At 40.8% G+C, this 22,216-nt stretch overlaps 1 protein-coding gene across 1 annotated transcript in view; it reads left to right on the plus strand.

Annotated features, from left to right (window-relative positions):
- The first annotated feature begins 5,024 nt into the window (after positions 1-5,024).
- Positions 5,025-22,216, plus strand: part of beat-IIIc (beaten path IIIc) — a 125,459-nt gene continuing 108,267 nt past the window's right edge. The window contains exon 1 of the mRNA XM_032438792.2: positions 5,025-6,263. The gene's annotated coding sequence lies outside the window, so the exon portion shown is untranslated. The remainder of the gene's footprint in view (positions 6,264-22,216) is intronic.

Consider the following 22,216-nt stretch of genomic DNA (forward strand, 5'->3'; position numbering starts at 1 on the left):
CCAGTTGATTAGGGGGCTTTCCGCTCTTGTGCAACATGATTATATGTGCCTTCTTCCAAGCCACTGGAAAGTAACCTAGCCGAAGAGCTGCATTAAAAATGGCGACGAGAAAAAGCACCGCCTTGTATGGCAGTAGCTTGATTGTCTGGTTGTCCAACCGATCTTCCCCAGGGGCTTTGCTGCTTTTTAATCTCTTCATCTCCTGCTCTACTTCTTGGAAGGTGATTGGCGATACAGGGAGTGACATTTGGAGTGGCGCCTCCAGGATTTGCGCGACTCGCTGTATCCTTCCATGCGATGCGGTCTCAAACGGCTTGAAGCGCTCCTCCAAGTTGCAGGCAAAGGCTTCGGCTCTGTCCATTGGTGATCTGGCCCAGGTGTCATCGGGAAGTCGAACGGGGAACTTTGGCGCAGCTTGCCGCTTGTATCGACTGCTAAGTTTCCACAGCGCGAATTTGGAGCTCTCGTCTGCCGTTGCTTCCTCCAGCATGGTGTCTGTGGCATTTCTTTTCGAGATAATCAGCTCCTTCCTGACCCTGTTAGCAATACGACGATAGATCCTGTCAATCGTGGGGTCCTGGGTACGGACATACTCCCTCCTCAGTCGCTTTTTTAGGGCGAGAAGACCTTCCAATATGGGGGAAAACGTCCTTGGCCGCTGGCTTGTAGGGGCTGAGTAGATATGTGCGGGCGCAGCGTTGGCGGCTGCGGCATGTACTTGGTCCAACAGGGTTTGTACTGCAGCGTCGACGTCCTCAACTGACAGAATCTGCGTGTTTAGGTTGATCAAGCTATTTAGTTCGGCCTTAAATCGTTGGATGTTCGACCCAGGGAGGACAAGCCTGCGCTTTTTTGGGATCCTTTGTGCAGCCGTGTTGATCGTTGTGAGGAGTGGCAGATGGTCGGAAGATAGATCATACTCTTCGCGAACCGATAGTACGCTGTTGGGGATGCCCTTGAATATAAAAAAGTCGATACAGGAAGGCGTACTTTGCCGGTTGTACGGAAAGTGGGTAGGTCTACCGGTGGCCAGTACCTGGGCTGAGCAGGGAGTGAGCGCCTCATGGAGCGCAGTGCCTCTGCTGTCAGCTCTGTAGTTTCCCCACAGTCTGTGCTTAGCGTTGAAGTCGCCTCCAACGATGAATTTGGGGCCAAGCTGGCCAAACAGGGAATCAAATTCCGCTCGGTTCCAGGGGATGTTTGGTGGTAGGTATGCTGCCGCAACGAGGATTTCGCCCAAGGGAGTCTCCACCATGATAGCAGCCAGCTGTGTGTCGCTGGAGGTCACTGTGTGTAGATGGTAGTGTGCTAAATCCTGCTTTGCCAGCACTACAGCACCACCTCTGGCTCGTCCTGTAGGGTGATCCGCACGGTAGCAGACGTACCCCTCCATTGTTAGGTACAAGTTTGTGTGCAGATGTGTTTCTGAGATGAGCATGATGTCTACATCATGCTTTTTCAGAAAAAGCTTGAGCTCGTTAGCATTTTGGAGGATGCCACGAGCGTTCCACGATCCGAGACGTAACTGGGTAGCCATTATTTGCGGCTTTTTGGGAATCTAAGCTGCGGGGAACCTTGCGCATCCTTTAGCTCTTTAATGCTAACCAGAATGGTTGCAACTGCGGCATTCAGTGCTGCAATGGACTGCTGGAGGTTTTGAAGGATGCCTCCAAGGGAAGCGTCTTGCTCCTGAGGTCCTTGCAGTGGTTGTTGGAGCTGCATTGGATTGACGGTGGGCTGAAGAGTGCGCGCTGGGGGTTGGCGGACTTGTACATGATGGCCTGGCCGTAGCGCATCAGCATACGACAGGCCCTGTTGCACAATTCGGGAAGGTACGAACTGCTGAGTGGTTCTTCGTGTATTTTGAGGATGGCTATATCGTGTAGGAGGGGAGACATTGATGGCCGGCTGCCTGGCATTTAGTCTCACCTGATAGCTTTTGCAACCTTTATAGGAAGCAGCATGGTTTCCCTCGCAGTTGGAGCATCGCAGGTCTGCCACTGTTTTGGCCTGGCACTGCTCGGAGTTTGTCCAATGGGACTGACCGCACCTACCACACTTGGGCTGTTTGAGACAGTAGTTTTTGGTGTGGTCGAACTCGAAGCAGCGGAAACACTGCCTTATACTATTGTTCTTCCTCGGAAGCTCAATAGTGACCCGTTGGCGGCCAACCTTGTTGAGCCGCAGCGCTTCCCTGTTGTTAAGAGACTGCTTGAGATCGACAAACCAGAAGTTGCGACTTGGAAAGTCGTTGGTGGAGTCTGCATCACTTGTTGGCTGTCTGGCGCCCGGGTTGTAAAGGTTCGTCACAATATGGCCGTGCGATGTAAAGGCAGCTTCAATCTGGCTTCTGGGAGTGGAAGCGGCCAGATTTTTAACCACAACGCGGTATGGTCTGTCTTCCTTTAGGCAGAAGTGGGTAAATTGCACTCTCACTTCAGTGAGCTTGCGGACAATTGCTCTGTGGGTGTCGGCATCTTTGGCGTAAATTCTTAGATAGCCAGAGGGAGAGACCTTGAATTCATAGGCGTCTGCGCCCACTGCCTGATCTATGGTTCGCTCCATTGCGACAATATCGCTGACTCCAGGGACTGTTATCGGCCTGGGTTTGGAGATCTTTTTCGCTGATTGTTGTTGGTCTGTGACTGGAGGCGCTTCGTCGGCAGTGTCCATCTCGCCGTCATCGATTACAGAGGCGTCTTCCTGAGGCTCAAGGGAGGCATATCTGTTGCTAATTGCCGAAGCGGTACTGGGAGTTGCGGGCTTAGCTCCAGCGCGGCTGGTGTTGCGGTTATTTAGTTGCTTCCCTTTTTTTACGCCTTCGGATAATAATGTAGTCCCACGCCGTTTTTTTGCGGAAACCGTTTGCCAATCTACCAGTGGCTCTTCGAAGGCTAGCGTAGCACCTGCGTTCTTTATGGGAGGCAGAGGGGGGTTTGTGACACAAGAACCAGCTGCCTGGGTGCCATAAGGGGTGGACTGCAAGGTCGGATTGGCGGCTTTGGGGCGGGTCCCGATGGGCTCTAAAGCGGCGCGGCTTGTGCCTGTTGAGGCAGATGTCCTGCAGCCGCTGCTGGATGACGCTGTGGTTGTGGTGGTTGTTGCTGTCGTTGTGCTGACAGTGCCGTGCTGTTGCGGTTGCCAAGTCGAGCATTGCTGGGTACCGGCTGATAGCGAGGTGGAGGCGCCGTTCCGGTTTGCACTACTGGCGAGCACGTTGTTGTAATATTGGTAAAAATCTTCCAGTGGCCTGCTTCCGTCGAGGCGATCGACATTAGCGGCTATATTTGTAGGGGATATTATTGAGCTGTTCGGCAGCGGGTAGATTGGCGAATGAATTTCTTCGTTATTTTGGGGTCGGTTGTTTGTAGCCATTGTTCTTTACTTTGTTATAATTTTTTCCCCACAGGGAGAAAAAAGAATAAAAAATAAAAACAAAACAAGTTTTTTACACTTAATTACAAAAATAACCCGTATTTTTGTAACAAGTGATTGATCACAAATTGTGACTTTAGTGTCAGCACTGTCACTGCAGTGACTGTTTTGCCAGCACTATCAGTGCAGCTGCAAGCTGAAAGCTCTCTCGCGAAAGCTTTGCTGCACTCGCGCACACACACACGCACTTGAGTTGCGATCAGCTGAGCGCAGCTTAAGTTTTGCAAGAACTTGTTCTCACGCACTGCACGCGGTAATTTTTTTTGTTAAAATATTGTTAATTTGTATAACACTCCGGCTGCCAGAGGCAGCAGTTGCGTATAGTTTACCCACTATAAGCGGGATTTGTATGGATTGCCCTGGGGCGGGCTTTATACAGTGTCACTGTCACTTTCTTGGTTTATGCCTGCTGCCAGCGGTGCACTAACGCGCACACACACATCTCCCCAGTGTGTGTATGAATGTATGTGGATCTGTGTGTGTCTCTATAAATATGTATATATATTTTATCTAATGCCAATTTCACTTACCGCTGCACAGAGTATTTTGTTATATATTACCATTCTCCGCAATTCTGATGAATTCTAGTGTCTTCTACTGTCTTTCACGTTTTGACTGAATAAACTGTATCCCCGATCATACTCTCACTCTAACTAACTTGTGTTCTATCTTTCGCTGCTTCCGCTCTCTATCTAATTGTATACATGTTTACATCTCTATGTATAAAACTATTTTTCCTGGCTAACTTACTGATTGCCCCAACCCTAGCTAGGAAGCTGAAATTTTCACTGCACTCACCTTTTGTGATTTGTGGTTTCGTGAAATTCCACCTGCATGTGTTGAAAAATCGCGATAAACGTGTTTATGGAACTTTTTTGTTCACCGTCCGATCGCCCTTAAACTCAATTTCAAAGGTCTATGTTCAAATTCATTTCGAAAACTGCATTGCTCCTTTGTGGAAATCGGCGTCAAAGATTTGGTGGCTCATGTTTCCGAATTATTTTCCAAAGGTATATATGAAAAATTATTTAAGACATGGTTTCATGGTAAAGCCTCTAAATCTATTTGGCATTTAGTTCTGTCAAAATTCATATAAAAATGGTACCCTTAAATATCCCATACAGACATAGTCCGAAATGAATATTGTCATATCTTCATGGCCTTTTTAAATTTGGTGTCCTATGGTATTCGCTAACACCATATAAATTTACTCGTACTTATTACTTTAATATTACTTATATACTTATATATTTCAACTTATGCCTTTACAAGGCATACCGTAATTAATATATTCCTATTTCCAGTTGAAGCTTTAATTTTGCGAAAAAATTAAGAATTTGAATACCCAAGCCATAAAATTGAAGAGGCGCAACTACTTTGGTCTAAAGAAATCACAATTAATCAAACAAGAAATTACCGAAACTTTAGATAAGCAGTGATGTAAGAGCGAGTGAGATGATGATAGTTGCAGAAGAGATCAGACAACATTTTTTCACCACTTAAAGAAGAAGAGTCAACAGTATAAAAAGAGCTGCGCTTTGCGGGTGGACTTCAGTAGAAGCTGCAAGGCGGCCGTGCCAAGGTTTACGTATTAATGTGCATTTAAGTGTTTAACGGAATGGAAGCAGATCACAAGTGAGAGGAAGGGAGATGGCAGTGCAGGAACAATTAAAAAAGAAGAGTGAGGAGTAATGACTACTGTTGGATCATCGAGTACGATTGAAAGAAGAAGAGTCAACAGTATAAATAGAACAGCGCTTTGCATTTGGACTTCAGTTGAAGCAGCAAGGTGACCTAGCTAAGGGCTGCGTATTAATATGCATTTACGCATTTAAAAGAATGTGAGCAGACCACATGTAAGAGAAAACGATTCAGCAACAATACTAATAAGAGTAAGGAGTAATGCCAACTACTGGATCAAAAACTGCGGTGGAAAGAAGGAGAGTCAACAGTATAAATAGAGCACCACTTTGAAATTGGATTCCAGTGGAATCTGCAAGGTGGCCTTGCTAGGGGTCGCGTATAAATATGCATTTACGTGTTTGAAGGCATGTGAGCAGATCGTATGTGAGAGGAAGCGAGATGGCAATGTAGGAACAATAATAATATGAAGAGTGAGGAGTAATGACAACTGCTGGATCAACAAGTACGATTGAAAGAAGAAGAGTGGACAGTATAAATAGAGCAATGCTGTGCGATTGGACTTCAGTTAAAGCTTCAAGGCGTGCCGGCGAGGGGCTGCTTATTAATATGGAATTGCATGCAGCAGAAGACAAAATTTTTTTTAACGAGAGCGCTGGGCATTTGAGCTTCACGATTGAAAGAAGAAGAGTCAATAGTATAAATAGAGCAGCGCTTTGCAGTTAAACTTCAGTTGACGCTGCAAGAAGGCCCGGCTAAGGGCTGCGTATTTATGTGCAAGTACACGTCTAATAGAATGTAAGCAGATCACATGCAAGAGGAAGCGAGATGGCACTGCAGGAATACTACTAATATGAAGAGTGAAGAGTAATGACAACTGCTGGATCAACAAGTACGATTGAAAGAAGAAGAGATCAGTATAAATAGAGCAGCGCTTTGCATTTGGGCTTCAGTTGAAGCTGCAAGGTTTTCGTGCTAGGGGTAACGTATTAATGTGCATTTAGCGATTAAAAGAATTTAAGCAACATACAAGTGAGAGAAAGTGAGATGGCATTACAGCAACAATACCAATAAGAAGAGTAAAGAGTAGTGACAACTGCTGGACCAACAAGTACATTTGTTATGTAACAGAAATTTACAAATTGATTACATCGACAACAACAAGTGGTTTTATTGGCATCATTAAGGTAAGTACACAAAATAATTTATATATTATTATAATAATAATGTTCATTAAAAATTGTCTTTTAGATGAAGATTCTAAAATAAACGCCCTTTTTTATACTCTTGCAGAGGGTATTATACTCCGACCCCATAAAGTATATATATTCTTAATCAGCATCAACAGCCGAATCGATATAGTCATGTCCGTCTGTCCGTCTGTCTGTTTCTATGCGAACTAGTCCCTCAGTTTTAAAGCTATCTTAATGAAACTTTGCAGAACTCCCTCTTTCTGTTGCACGCAGCACATATGTGAAAACCACTATATCATATAGCTGCCATAGGAACGATCGGTCGAAAATTAAGTTTTTGTATGAAAAAACATTTTGTTTATCAAGATATCTTGACCAAACTCGGCACTTATTAGTTTTACTTTACTCCTCATATATATGCAAAATCCTAATAAGATCGGACCACTATGTCATATAGCTGCCATAGGAACGTTCGGTCGAAAATTAAGTTGTATGAAAAAACATTTTGTTTATCAAGATATCTTGACCAAACTCGGCAGTTACTATTTTCCCGGTACTTCTTAGATAGGGGCAAAGCACTATGATCATTATGAAAAGGTTGGGTCTGCAAGGGTATTAGATCTTTGGCGTGCCAAAGATAGCCATTCTTTCTCGTTTTTAATAATTTTGTGTCTTAACAAATATACATGTACATATAATATCTAAACTATTTATCCTGGGCAACATGATCGTCGAATTTGATTCATTCAATGTTACCTTAAAATATTATATATAGACATAGGTCAAACTTCCTAACACTATAGCTCGGTCAAATCTCAACCGATTTTTAAGAGGTTCGTCTTTTTGTCAATAGTTTGGCCTCGCGAACAATTTGGCATCGAAATCTAGCAATCCGATTCTTGGTCGAAATTCATGTGAAAAGTGCACCGTCAAATATTCTATATAGACATGTGCCAAACATTCCACTCCCATAACTCGGTCAAATTTCATCCTATTTTCAAAAGGTTTGTCTTTTTGTCAATGGTTTAACCTCTAGAACAATGTGGCATCCAAATCTGGCAACCCGATTGCTGGTCGAAATTCATGTGAAAATTGTACCCTCAAATATCCTATATTGATATAGGCCAAACTTTACACTCCCATAACTCGGTCAAATCTCATCCGATTTTCAAAAGGTTTGTGTTTTTGTCAATTGTTTGGCCTCTAGAACAATGTGGTATCCAAATCTGGCAACCCGATTCCTAGTCCAAATTCATGTGAAAATTGTACCCTCAAATATCCTTTATAGATATAGGCCAAACTTTACACTACCATAACTCCGTCAAATCTCATCCGATTTTCAAAAGGTTTGTCTTTTTGTCAATGGTTTGGACTCTATAACAATGTGGCATCCAAATCTGGCAACCCGATTCCTGGTCGAAATTTATGTGAAAATTGTACCCTCAACTATCCTATATAGATATAGGCCAAACTTTACACTCCCATAACTCGGTCAAATCTCATCCGATTTTCAAAAGGTTTGTCTTTTTGTCAATGGTTTGGCCTCTAGAACAATGTGGCATCCAAATCTGGCAACCCGATTCCTGGTCCAAATTCATCTGAAAATTGTGCCCTCAAATATCCTATATAGATATAGGCCAAACTTTACACTCCCATAACTCGATCAGATCTCATCCGATATTCAAAAGGTTTGTCTCTTTGTCAATGGTTTGGACTCTATAACAATGTGGCATCCAAATCTGGCAACCCGATTCCTGGTCGAAATTCATGTGAAAATTGTACCCTAAACTATCCTATATAGATATAGGCCAAACTTTACACTCCCATAACTCGATCAGATCTCATCCGATATTCAAAAGGTTTGTCTTTTTGTCAATGGTTTGGCCTCTAGAACAATGTGGCATCCAAATCTGGCAACCCGATTCCTGGTCCAAATTCATCTGAAAATTGTGCCCTCAAATATCCTATATAGATATAGGCCAAACTTTACACTCCCATAACTCGATCAGATCTCATCCGATATTCAAAAGGTTTGTCTCTTTGTCAATGGTTTGGACTCTATAACAATGTGGCATCCAAATCTGGCAACCCGATTCCTGGTCGAAATTCATGTGAAAATTGTACCCTCATTTGAGGGTAGGATAGGATAGGATATTTAGGATATTTATCCTATATAGATATAGGCCAAACCTTACACTCCCATAAATCGGTCAAATCTCATCCGATTTTCAAAAGGTTTGTCTTTTTGTCAATGGTTTGGCCTCTAGAACAATGTGGCATCCAAATCTGGCAACCCGATTCCTGGTCCAAATTCATCTGAAAATTGTGCCCTCAAATATCCTATATAGATATAGGCCAAACTTTACACTCCCATAACTCGATCAGATCTCATCCGATATTCAAAAGGTTTGTCTCTTTGTCAATGGTTTGGACTCTATAACAATGTGGCATCCAAATCTGGCAACCCGATTCCTGGTCGAAATTCATGTGAAAATTGTACCCTCATTTGAGGGTAGGATAGGATAGGATATTTAGGATATTTATCCTATATAGATATAGGCCAAACCTTACACTCCCATAAATCGGTCAAATCTCATCCGATTTTCAAAAGGTTTGTCTTTTTGTCAATGGTTTGGCCTCTAGAACAATGTGGCATCCAAATCTGGCAACCGGATTTCTGGTCGAAATTCATGTGAAAATTGTACCCTCAACTATCCTATATTGATATAGGCCAAACTTTACACCCCCATAACTCGGTCAAATTTCATCCGATATTCAAAAGGTTTGTCTTTTTGTCAATGGTTTGCCCTCTATAACAATGTAGCATCCAAATCTGGCAACCCGATTCCTGGTCCAAATCCATGTGCAAATTGTACCCTCAAATATCCTATATAGATATAGGCCAAATTTTACACTCCCATAACTCGGTCAAATCTCATCCGATTTTCAAAAGGTTTGTCTTTTTGTCAATGGTTTGGACTCTAGAACAATGTGGCATCCAAATCTGGCAACCCGATTTCTGGTCGAAATTCATGTGAAAATTGTACCCTCAACTATCCTATATTGATATAGGCCAAACTTTACACCCCCATAACTCGGTCAAATTTCATCCGATATTCAAAAGGTTTGTCTTTTTGTCAATGGTTTGGCCTCTATAACAATGTAGCATCCAAATCTGGCAACCCGATTCCTGGTCCAAATCCATGTGCAAATTGTACCCTCAAATATCCTATATAGATATAGGCCAAATTTTACACTCCCATAACTCGGTCAAATCTCATCCGATTTTCAAAAGGTTTGTCTTTTTGTCAATGGTTTGGACTCTATAACAATGTGGCATCCAAATCTGGCAACCCGATTCCTGGTCGAAATTCATGTGAAAATTGTACCCTCAAATATCCTATATAGATATAGGCCAAACGTTACACCTCCATAACTCGGTCAAATCTCATCCGATTTTCAAAAGGTTTGTCTTTTTGTCAATGGTTTGGCCTCTAGAACAATGTGGCATCCAAATCTGGCAACCGGATTTCTGGTCGAAATTCATGTGAAAATTGTACCCTCAACTATCCTATATAGATATAGGCCAAACTTTACACTCCCATAACTCAATCAGATCTCATCCGATATTCAAAAGGTTTGTCTCTTTGTCAATGGTTTGGACTCTATAACAATGTGGCATCCAAATCTGGCAACCCGATTCCTGGTCGAAATTCATGTGAAAATTGTACCCTCAACTATCCTATATAGATATAGCAAAAACTTTACACCCCCATAACTCGGTCAAATTTCATCCGATTTGCAAAAGGTTTGTCTTTTTGTCAATGGTTTGGCCTCTAGAACAATGTGGCGTCCAAATCTGGCAACCCGATTCCTGGTCCAAATTCATGTGAAAATTGAATCCTCATTTGAGGGTAGGATAGTATAGGATATTTAGGATATTTATCCTATATAGATATAGGCCAAACCTTACACTCCCATAAATCGGTCAAATCTCATCCGATTTTCAAAAGGTTTGTCTTTTTGTCAATGGTTTGGACTCTATAACAATGTGGCATCCAAATCTGGCAACCCGATTCCTGGTCGAAATTCATGTGAAAAGTGTACCCTCAACTATCCTCTATAGATATAGGCCAAACTTTACACCCCCATAACTCGGTCAAATTTCATCCGATTTTCAAAAGGTTTGTCTTTTTGTCAATGGTTTGGACTCTATAACAATGTGGCATCCAAATCTGGCAACCCGATTCCTGGTCGAAATTCATGTGAAAAGTGTACCCTCAACTATCCTCTATAGATATAGGCCAAACTTTACACCCCCATAACTCGGTCAAATTTCATCCGATATTCAAAAGGTTTGTCTTTTTGTCAATGGTTTGGCCTCTAGAACAATGAAGCATCCAAATCTGGCAACCCGATTCCTGGTCCAAATCCATGTGCAAATTGTACCCTCAAATATCCTATATAGATATAGGCCAAACTTTACACTCCCATAACTCGGTCAAATCTCATCCGATTTTCAAAAGGTTTGTCTTTTTGTCAATGGTTTGGCCTCTAGAACAATGTGGCATCCAAATCTGGCAACCCGATTCCTGGTCCAAATTCATGTGAAAATTGTGCCCTCATTTGAAGGTAGGATAGGATAGGATATTTAGGATATTTATCCTATATAGATATAGGCCAAACCTTACACTCCCATAAATCGGTCAAATCTCATCCGATTTTCAAAAGGTTTGTCTTTTTGTCAATGGTTTGGCCTCTGGAACAATGTGGCATCCAAATCTGTCAACCCGATTCCTGGTCCAAATTCATGTGAAAATTGTACCCTCATTTGAGGGTAGGATAGGATAGGATATTTAGGATATTTATCTTATATAGATATAGGCCAAACCTTACACTCCCATAAATCGGTCAAATCTCATCCGATTTTCAAAAGGTTTGTATTTTTGTCAATGGTTTGGCCTCTGGAACAATGTGGCATCCAAATCTGTCAACCCGATTCCTGGTCCAAATTCATGTGAAAATTGTACCCTCAAATATCCCATATAGATATAGGCCAAACGTTACACCTCCATAACTCGGTCAAATCTCATCCGATTTTCAAAAGGTTTGTCTTTTTGTCAATGGTTTGGACTCTATAACAATGTGGCATCCAAATCTGGCAACCCGATTCCTGGTCGAAATTCATGTGAAAATTGTACCCTCAACTATTCTATATAGATATAGGCCAAACTTTACACCCCCATAACTCGGTCAAATTTCATCCGATTTTCAAAAGGTTTGTCTTTTTGTCAATGGTTTGGCCTCTATAACAATGTGGCATCCAAATCTGGCAACCCGATTCCTGGTCCAAATTCATGTGAAAATTGTACCCTCAACTATTCTATATAGATATAGGCCAAACTTTACACCCCCATAACTCGGTCAAATTTCATCCGATTTTCAAAAGGTTTGTCTTTTTGTCAATGGTTTGGCCTCTAGAACAATGTGGCATCCAAATCTGGCAACCCGATTCCTGGTCCAAATTCATGTGAAAATTGTACCCTCAACTATCCTCTATAGATATAGGCCAAACTTTACACTCCCATAACTCGGTCAAATTTCATCCGATATTCAAAAGGTTTGTCTTTTTGTCAATGGTTTGGCCTCTAGAACAATGAAGCATCCAAATCTAGCAACCCGATTCCTGGTCCAAATCCATGTGCAAATTGTACCCTCAAATATCCTATATAGATATAGGCCAAACTTTACACTCCCATAACTCGGTCAAATCTCATCCGATTTTCAAAAGGTTTGTCTTTTTGTCAATGGTTTGGCCTCTAGAACAATGTGGCATCCAAATCTGGCAACCCGATTCCTGGTCCAAATTCATGTGAAAATTGTGCCCTCATTTGAGGGTAGGATAGGATAGGATATTTAGGATATTTATCTTATATAGATATAGGCCAAACCTTACACTCCCATAAATCGGTCAAATCTCATCCGATTTTCAAAAGGTTTGTCTTTTTGTCAATGGTTTGGCCTCTAAAACAATGTGGCATCCAAATCTGGCAACCCGATTCCTGGTCCAAATTCATGTGAAAATTGTACCCTCAAATATCCTATATAGATATAGGCCAAACGTTACACCTCCATAACTCGGTCAAATCTCATCCGATTTTCAAAAGGTTTGTCTTTTTGTCAATGGTTTGGACTCTATAACAATGTGGCATCCAAATCTGGCAACCCGATTCCTGGTCGACATTCATGTGAAAATTGTACCCTCAACTATTCTATATAGATATAGGCCAAACTTTACACCCCCATAACTCGGTCAAATTTCATCCGATTTTCAAAAGGTTTGTCTTGTTGTCAATGGTTTGGCCTCTAGAACAATGTGGCATCCAAATCTGGCAACCCGATTTCTGGTCGAAATTCGTGTGAAAATTGTACCCTCAACTATCCTATATTGATATAGGCCAAACTTTACACCCCCATAACTCGGTCAAATTTCATCCGATATTCAAAAGGTTTGTCTTTTTGTCAATGGTGTGGCCTCTAGAACAATGTGGCATCCAAATCTGGCAACCCGATTCCTGGTCCAAATTCATGTGAAAATTGTACCCTCATTTGAGGGTAGGATAGGATAGGATATTTAGGATATTTATCTTATATAGATATAGGCCAAACCTTACACTCCCATAAATCGGTCAAATCTCATCCGATTTTCAAAAGGTTTGTCTTTTTGTCAATGGTTTGGCCTCTGGAACAATGTGGCATCCAAATCTGGCAACCCGATTCCTGGTCCAAATTCATGTGAAAATTGTACCCTCAAATATCCTATATAGATATAGGCCAAACGTTACACCTCCATAACTCGGTCAAATCTCATCCGATTTTCAAAAGGTTTGTCTTTTTGTCAATGGTTTGGACTCTATAACAATGTGGCATCCAAATCTGGCAACCCGATTCCTGGTCCAAATTCATGTGAAAATTGTACCCTCAAATATCCTATATAGATATAGGCCAAACTTTACACCCCCATAACTCGGTCAAATTTCATCCGATTTTCAAAAGGTTTCTCTTTTTGTCAATGGTTTGGCCTCTAGAACAATGTGGCATCCAAATCTGGCAACCCGATTTCTGGTCGAAATTCATGTGAAAATTGTACCCTCAACTATCCTATATTGATATAGGCCAAACTTTACACCCCCATAACTCGGTCAAATTTCATCCGATATTCAAAAGGTTTGTCTTTTTGTCAATGGTTTGGCCTCTAGAACAATGTAGCATCCAAATCTGGCAACCCGATTCCTGGTCCAAATCCATGTGCAAATTGTACCCTCAAATAACCTATATAAATATAGGCCAAACTTTACACTCCCATAACTCGGTCAAATCTCATCAGATTTTCAAAAGGTTTGTATCTTTGTCAATGGTTTGGACTCTATAACAATGTGGCATTCAAATCTGGCAACCCGATTCCTGGTCGAAATTCATGTGAAAATTGTACCCTCAACTATCCTATATAGATATAGGCCAAACTTTCCACTCCCATAACTCGGTCAAATCTCATCCGATTTTCAAAAGGTTTGTCTTTTTGTCAATGGTTTGGCCTCTAGAACAATGTGGCATCCAAATCTGGCAACCCGATTTCTGGTCCAAATTCATGTGAAAATTGTACCCTCAACTATCCTCTATAGATATAGGCCAAATTTTCCACTCCCATAACTCGGTCAAATCTCATCCGATTTTCAAAAGGTTTGTGTCTTTGTCAATGGTTTGGACTCTATAACAATGTAGCATCCAAATCTGGCAACCCGATTTCTGGTCGAAATTCATGTGAAAATTGTACCCTCAAATATCCTATATAGATATAGGCCAAACTTTACACCCCCATAACTCGGTCAAATTTCATCCGATTTTCAAAAGGTTTGTCTTTTTGTCAATGGTTTGGCCTCTAGAACAATGTGGCATCCAAATCTGGCAACCCGATTTCTGGTCGAAATTCATGTGAAAATTGTACCCTCAACTATCCTATATAGATATAGGCCAAACTTTACACTCCCATAACTCGGTCAAATCTCATCCGATTTTCAAAAGGTTTGTCTTTTTGTCAATGGTTTGGCCTCTAAAACAATGTGGCATCCAAATCTGGCAACCCGATTCCTGGTCGAAATTCATGTGAAAATTGTACCCTCAACTATCCTATATTGATATAGGCCAAACTTTACACCCCCATAACTCGGTCAAATTTCATCCGATATTCAAAAGGTTTGTTTTTTTGTCAATGGTTTGGCCTCTAGAACAATGTAGCATCCAAATCTGGCAACCCGATTCCTGGTCCAAATCCATGTGCAAATTGTACCCTCAAATATCCTATATAAATATAGGCCAAACTTTACACTCCCATAACTCGGTCAAATCTCATCCGATTTTCAAAAGGTTTGTATCTTTGTCAATGGTTTGGACTCTATAACAATGTGGCATCCAAATCTGGCAACCCGATTCCTGGTCGAAATTCATGTGAAAATTGTACCCTCAACTATCCTCTATAGATATAGGCCAAACTTTCCACTCCCATAACTCGGTCAAATCTCATCCGATTTTCAAAAGGTTTGTCTTTTTGTCAATGGTTTGGCCTCTAGAACAATGTGGCATCCAAATCTGGCAACCGGATTTCTGGTCGAAATTCATGTGAAAATTGTACCCTCAACTATCCTATATAGATATAGGCCAAACTTTACACTCCCATAACTCGGTCAAATCTCATCCGATTTTCAAAAGGTTTGTCTTTTTGTCAATGGTTTGGACTCTATAACAATGTGGCATCCAAATCTGGCAACCCGATTCCTGGTCGAAATTCATGTGAAAATTGTACCCTCAACTATCCTATATAGATATAGGCCAAACTTTCCACTCCCATAACTCGGTCAAATCTCATCCGATTTTCGAAAGGTTTGTCTTTTTGTCAATGGTTTGGCCTCTAGAACAATGTGGCATCCAAATCTGGCAACCGGATTTCTGGTCGAAATTCATGTGAAAATTGTACCCTCAACTATCCTATATAGATATAGGCCAAACTTTACACTCCCATAACTCGGTCAAATCTCATCCGATTTTCAAAAGGCTTGTCTTTTTGTCAATGGTTTGGCCTCTAGAACAATGTGGCATCCAAATCTGGCAACCCGATTTCTGGTCCAAATTCATGTGAAAATTGTACCCTCAACTATCCTCTATAGATATAGGCCAAATTTTCCACTCCCATAACTCGGTCAAATCTCATCCGATTTTCAAAAGGTTTGTGTCTTTGTCAATGGTTTGGACTCTATAACAATGTAGCATCCAAATCTGGCAACCCGATTTCTGGTCGAAATTCATGTGAAAATTGTACCCTCAAATATCCTATATAGATATAGGCCAAACTTTACACCCCCATAACTCGGTCAAATTTCATCCGATTTTCAAAAGGTTTGTCTTTTTGTCAATGGTTTGGCCTCTAGAACAATGAAGCATCCAAATCTGGCAATCCGATTCCTGGTCCAAATTCATGTGAAAATTGTACCCTCAACTATCCTATATAGATATAGGCCAAACTTTACACTCCCATAACTCGGTCAAATCTCATCCGATTTTCAAAAGGTTTGTCTTTTTGTCAATGGTTTGGCCTCTAAAACAATGTGGCATCCAAATCTGGCAACCCGATTCCTGGTCGAAATTCATGTGAAAATTGTACCCTCAACTATCCTATATTGATATAGGCCAAACTTTACACCCCCATAACTCGGTCAAATTTCATCCGATATTCAAAAGGTTTGTCTTTTTGTCAATGGTTTGGCCTCTAGAACAATGTAGCATCCAAATCTGGCAACCCGATTCCTGGTCCAAATCCATGTGCAAATTGTACCCTCAAATATCCTATATAAATATAGGCCAAACTTTACACTCCCATAACTCGGTCAAATCTCATCCGATTTTCAAAAGGTTTGTATCTTTGTCAATGGTTTGGACTCTATAACAATGTGGCATCCAAATCTGTCAACCCGATTCCTGGTCGAAATTCATGTGAAAATTGTACCCTCAACTATCCTCTATAGATATAGGCCAAACTATACACCCCCATAACTCGGTCAAATTTCATCCGATTTTCAAAAGGTTTGTCTTTTTGTCAATGGTTTGACCTCTAGAACAATGTGGCATCCAAATCTGGCAACCGGATTTCTGGTCGAAATTCATGTGAAAATTGTACCCTCAACTATCCTATATAGATATAGGCCAAACTTTACACTCCCATAACTCGGTCAAATCTCATCCGATTTTCAAAAGGTTTGTCTTTTTGTCAATGGTTTGGACTCTATAACAATGTGGCATCCAAATCTGGCAACCCGATTCCTGGTCGAAATTCATGTGAAAATTGTACCCTCAACTATCCTATATAGATATAGGCCAAATTTTCCACTCCCATAACTCGGTCAAATCTCATCCGATTTTCAAAAGGTTTGTCTTTTTGTCTATGGTTTGGCCTCTAGAACAATATGGCATCCAAATCTGGCAACCCAATTTCTGGTCGAAATTCATGTGAAAATTGTCCCCTCAAATATCTTATATAGATATAGGCCAAACTTTACACCCCCATAACTCGGTCAAATTTCATCCTATTTTCAAAAGGTTTGTCTTTTTGTCAATGGTTTGGCCTCTAGAACGCTGTGGCATCCAAATCTGGCAACCCGATTCCTGGTCCAAATTCATGTGAAAATTGTACCCTCAAATATCCTATATAGATATAGGCCAAACTTTACACTCCCATAACTCGGTCAAATCTCATCCTATTTTCAAAAGGTTTGTGTCTTTGTCAATGGTTTGGACTCTATAACAATGTAGCATCCAAATCTGGCAACCCGATTTCTGGTCGAAATTCATGTGAAAATTGTACCCTCAAATATCCTATATAGATATAGGCCAAACTTTACACTCCCATAACTCGGTCAAATCTCATCCGATTTTCAAAAGGTTTGTCTTTTTGTCAATGGTTTGGCCTCTAAAACAATGTGGCATCCAAATCTGGCAATCCGATTCCTGGTCCAAATCCATGTGAAAATTGTACCCTCAAATATCCTATATAGATATAGGCCAAACTTTACACTCCCATAACTCGGTCAAATCTCATCCTATTTTCAAAAGGTTTGTGTCTTTGTCAATGGTTTGGACTCTATAACAATGTAGCATCCAAATCTGGCAACCCGATTTCTGGTCGAAATTCATGTGAAAATTGTACCCTCAAATATCCTATATAGATATAGGCCAAACTTTACACCCCCATAACTCGGTCGAATTTCATCCGATATTCAAAAGGTTTGTCTTTTTGTCAATGGTTTGGCCTCTAGAACATCCAAATCTGGCAACCCGATTCCTGGTCCAAATCCATGTGCAAACTGTACCCTCAAATATCCTATATAAATATAGGCCAAACTTTACACTCCCATAACTCGGTCAAATCTCATCCGATTTTCAAAAGGTTTGTATCTTTGTCAATGGTTTGGACTCTATAACAATGTGGCATCCAAATCTGTCAACCCGATTCCTGGTCGAAATTCATGTGAAAATTGTACCCTCAACTATCCTCTATAGATATAGGCCAAACTTTACACCCCCATAACTCGGTCAAATTTCATCCGATATTCAAAAGGTTTTTCTTTTTGTCAATGGTTTGGCCTCTAGAACAATGAAGCATCCAAATCTGGCAATCCGATTCCTGGTCCAAATCCATGTGAAAATTGTACCCTCAAATATCCTATATAGATATAGGCCAAACTTTACACCCCCATAACTCGGTCAAATTTCATCCGATTTTCAAAAGGTTTGTCTTTTTGTCAATGGTTTGGCCTCTAGAACAATGTAGCATCCAAATCTGGCAACCCGATTCCTGGTCCAAATCCATGTGCAAATTGTACCCTCAAATATCCTATATAAATATAGGCCAAACTTTACACTCCCATAACTCGGTCAAATCTCATCCGATTTTCAAAAGGTTTGTATCTTTGTCAATGGTTTGGACTCTATAACAATGTGGCATCCAAATCTGGCAACCCGATTCCTGGTCGAAATTCATGTGAAAATTGTACCCTCAACTATCCTCTATAGATATAGGCCAAACTTTACACCCCCATAACTCGGTCAAATTTCATCCGATATTCAAAAGGTTTGTCTTTTTGTCAATGGTTTGGCCTCTAGAACAATGAAGCATCCAAATCTGGCAACCCGATTCCTGGTCCAAATCCATGTGCAAATTGTACCCTCAAATATCCTATATAGATATAGGCCAAACGTTACACCCCCATAACTCGGTCAAATCTTATCCGATTTTCAAAAGGTTTGTCTTTTTGTCAATGGTTTGGACTCTATAACAATGTGGCATCCAAATCTGGCAACCCGATTCCTGTTCGAAATTCATGTGAAAATTGTACCCTCAACTATCCTATATAGATATAGGCCAAACTTTCCACTCCCATAACTCGGTCAAATCTCATCCGATTTTAAAAAGGTTTGTCTTTTTGTCAATGGTTTGGCCTCTAGAACAATGTGGCATCCAAATCTGGCAACCCGATTCCTGGTCCAAATTCATGTGAAAATTGTACCCTCAACTATCCTAAGTATATAGATAAAGGCCAAATCTTTCACCCCCATAACTCGGTCAAATCTCATCCGATTTTCAAAAGGTTTGTCTTTTTGTCCATGGTTTGGCTTCTAGAACAATGTGGCATCCAAATCTGGCAACCCGATTCCTGGTCCAAATTCATGTGAAAATTGTACCCTCAACTATCCTAAGTATATAGATAAAGGCCAAATCTTTCACCCCCATAACTCGGTCAAATCTCATCCGATTTTCAAAAGGTTTGTCTTTTTGTCCATGGTTTGGCCTCTAGAACAATATGGCATCTAAATCTGGCAACCCGATTCCTGGTCGAAATTCATGTGAAAATTGTACCCTCAAATATCCTATATAGATATAGGCCAAACTTTACACTCCCATAACTCGGTCAAATCTCATCCGATTTTCAAAAGGTTTGTCTTTTTGTCAATGGTTTGGACTATATAACAATGTGGCATCCAAGTCTGGCAACCCGATTCCTGGTCCAAATTCATGTGAAAATTGTACCCTCAAATATCCTATATAGATATAGGCCAAACTTTACACTCCCATAACTCGGTCAAATCTCATCCGATTTTCAAAAGGTTTGTCGTTTTGTCTATGGTTTGGCCTCTAGAACAATGTGACATCCAAATCTGGCAACCCGATTTCTGGTCGAAATTCATGTGAAAATTGTACCCTCAAATATCCTATATAGATATAGGCCAAACTTTACACTCCCATAACTCGGTCAAATCTCATCCGATTTTCAAAAGGTTTGTCGTTTTGTCTATGGTTTGGCCTCTAGAACAATGTGACATCCAAATCTGGCAACCCGATTTCTGGTCGAAATTCATGTGAAAATTGTACCCTCAAATATCCTATATAGATATAGGCCAAACTTTACACCCCCATAACTCGGTCAAATTTCATCCGATTTTCAAAGGGTTTGTCTTTTTGTCAATGGTTTGGCCTCTAGAACAATGTGGCATCCAAATCTGGCAACCCGATTCCTGGTCCAAATTCATGTGAAAATTGTACCCTCAACTATCCTAAGTATATAGATAAAGGCCAAATCTTTCACCCCCATAACTCGGTCAAATCTCATCCGATTTTCAAAAGGTTTGTCTTTTTGTCCATGGTTTGGCTTCTAGAACAATGTGGCATCCAAATCTGGCAACCCGATTCCTGGTCGAAATTCATGTGAAAATTGTACCCTCAACTATCCTATATAGATATAGGCCAAACTTTCCACTCCCATAACTCGGTCAAATCTCATCCGATTTTCAAAAGGTTTGTCTTTTTGTCTATGGTTTGGCCTCTAGAATAATATGGCATCCAAATCTGGCAACCCGATTCCTGGTCGAAATTCATGTGAAAATTGTACCCTCAACTATCCTATATAGATATAGGCCAAACTTTACACTCCCATAACTCGGTCAAATCTCATCCGATTTTCAAAAGGTTTGTCTTTTTGTCAATGGTTTGGCCTCTAGAACAATGTGGCATCCAAATCTGGCAACCCGATTCTTGGTCCAAATTTATGTGAAAATTGTACCCTCAAATATCCTATATAGATATAGGCCAAACGTTACACCCCCATAACTCGGTCAAATCTCATCCGATTTTCAAAAGGTTTGTCTTTTTGTCCATGGTTTAGCCTCTAGAACAACATGGCATCCAAATCTGGCAATCCGATTCTTGGTCGAAATTCATGTGAAAATTGTACCCTCAAATATCCTATATAGATATAGGCCAAACGTTACACCCCCATAACTCGGTCAAATCTCATCCGATTTTCAAAAGGTTTGTCTTTTTGTCCATGGTTTAGCCTCTAGAACAACATGGCATCCAAATCTGGCAATCCGATTCTTGGTCGAAATTCATGTGAAAATTGTACCCTCAAATATCCTATATAGATATAGGCCAAACTTTACACCCCCATAACTCGGTCAAATTTCATCCGATTTTCAAAGGGTTTGTCGTTTTGTCAATGGTTTGGCCTCTAGAACAATGTGGCATCCAAATCTGTCAAACCGATTCCTGGTCCAAATTCATGTGAAAATTGTACCCTCAAATATCCTATATAGATATAGGCCAAACTTTACACCCCCATAACTCGGTCAAATTTCATCCGATTTTCAAAGGGTTTGTCTTTTTGTCAATGGTTTGGCCTCTAGAACAATGTGGCATCCAAATCTGGCAACCCGATTCCTGGTCCAAATTCATGTGAAAATTGTACCCTCAACTATCCTAAGTATATAGATAAAGGCCAAATCTTTCACCCCCATAACTCGGTCAAATCTCATCCGATTTTCAAAAGGTTTGTCTTTTTGTCCATGGTTTGGCTTCTAGAACAATGTGGCATCCAAATCTGGCAACCCGATTCCTGGTCCAAATTCATGTGAAAATTGTACCCTCAACTATCCTAAGTATATAGATAAAGGCCAAATCTTTCACCCCCATAACTCGGTCAAATCTCATCCGATTTTCAAAAGGTTTGTCTTTTTGTCCATGGTTTGGCCTCTAGAACAATATGGCATCTAAATCTGGCAACCCGATTCCTGGTCGAAATTCATGTGAAAATTGTACCCTCAAATATCCTATATAGATATAGGCCAAACTTTACACTCCCATAACTCGGTCAAATCTCATCCGATTTTCAAAAGGTTTGTCGTTTTGTCTATGGTTTGGCCTCTAGAACAATGTGACATCCAAATCTGGCAACCCGATTTCTGGTCGAAATTCATGTGAAAATTGTACCCTCAAATATCCTATATAGATATAGGCCAAACTTTACACTCCCATAACTCGGTCAAATCTCATCCGATTTTCAAAAGGTTTGTCGTTTTGTCTATGGTTTGGCCTCTAGAACAATGTGGCATCCAAATCTGGCAACCCGATTCCTGGTCCAAATTCATGTGAAAATTGTACCCTCAACTATCCTAAGTATATAGATAAAGGCCAAATCTTTCACCCCCATAACTCGGTCAAATCTCATCCGATTTTCAAAAGGTTTGTCTTTTTGTCCATGGTTTGGCTTCTAGAACAATGTGGCATCCAAATCTGGCAACCCGATTCCTGGTCCAAATTCATGTGAAAATTGTACCCTCAACTATCCTAAGTATATAGATAAAGGCCAAATCTTTCACCCCCATAACTCGGTCAAATCTCATCCGATTTTCAAAAGGTTTGTCTTTTTGTCCATGGTTTGGCCTCTAGAACAATATGGCATCTAAATCTGGCAACCCGATTCCTGGTCGAAATTCATGTGAAAATTGTACCCTCAAATATCCTATATAGATATAGGCCAAACTTTACACTCCCATAACTCGGTCAA

The sequence above is a fragment of the Drosophila virilis genome, chromosome 4, assembly GCF_030788295.1.
Source record: "Drosophila virilis strain 15010-1051.87 chromosome 4, Dvir_AGI_RSII-ME, whole genome shotgun sequence".
In the NCBI taxonomy this organism is placed as follows: domain Eukaryota; kingdom Metazoa; phylum Arthropoda; class Insecta; order Diptera; family Drosophilidae; genus Drosophila; species Drosophila virilis.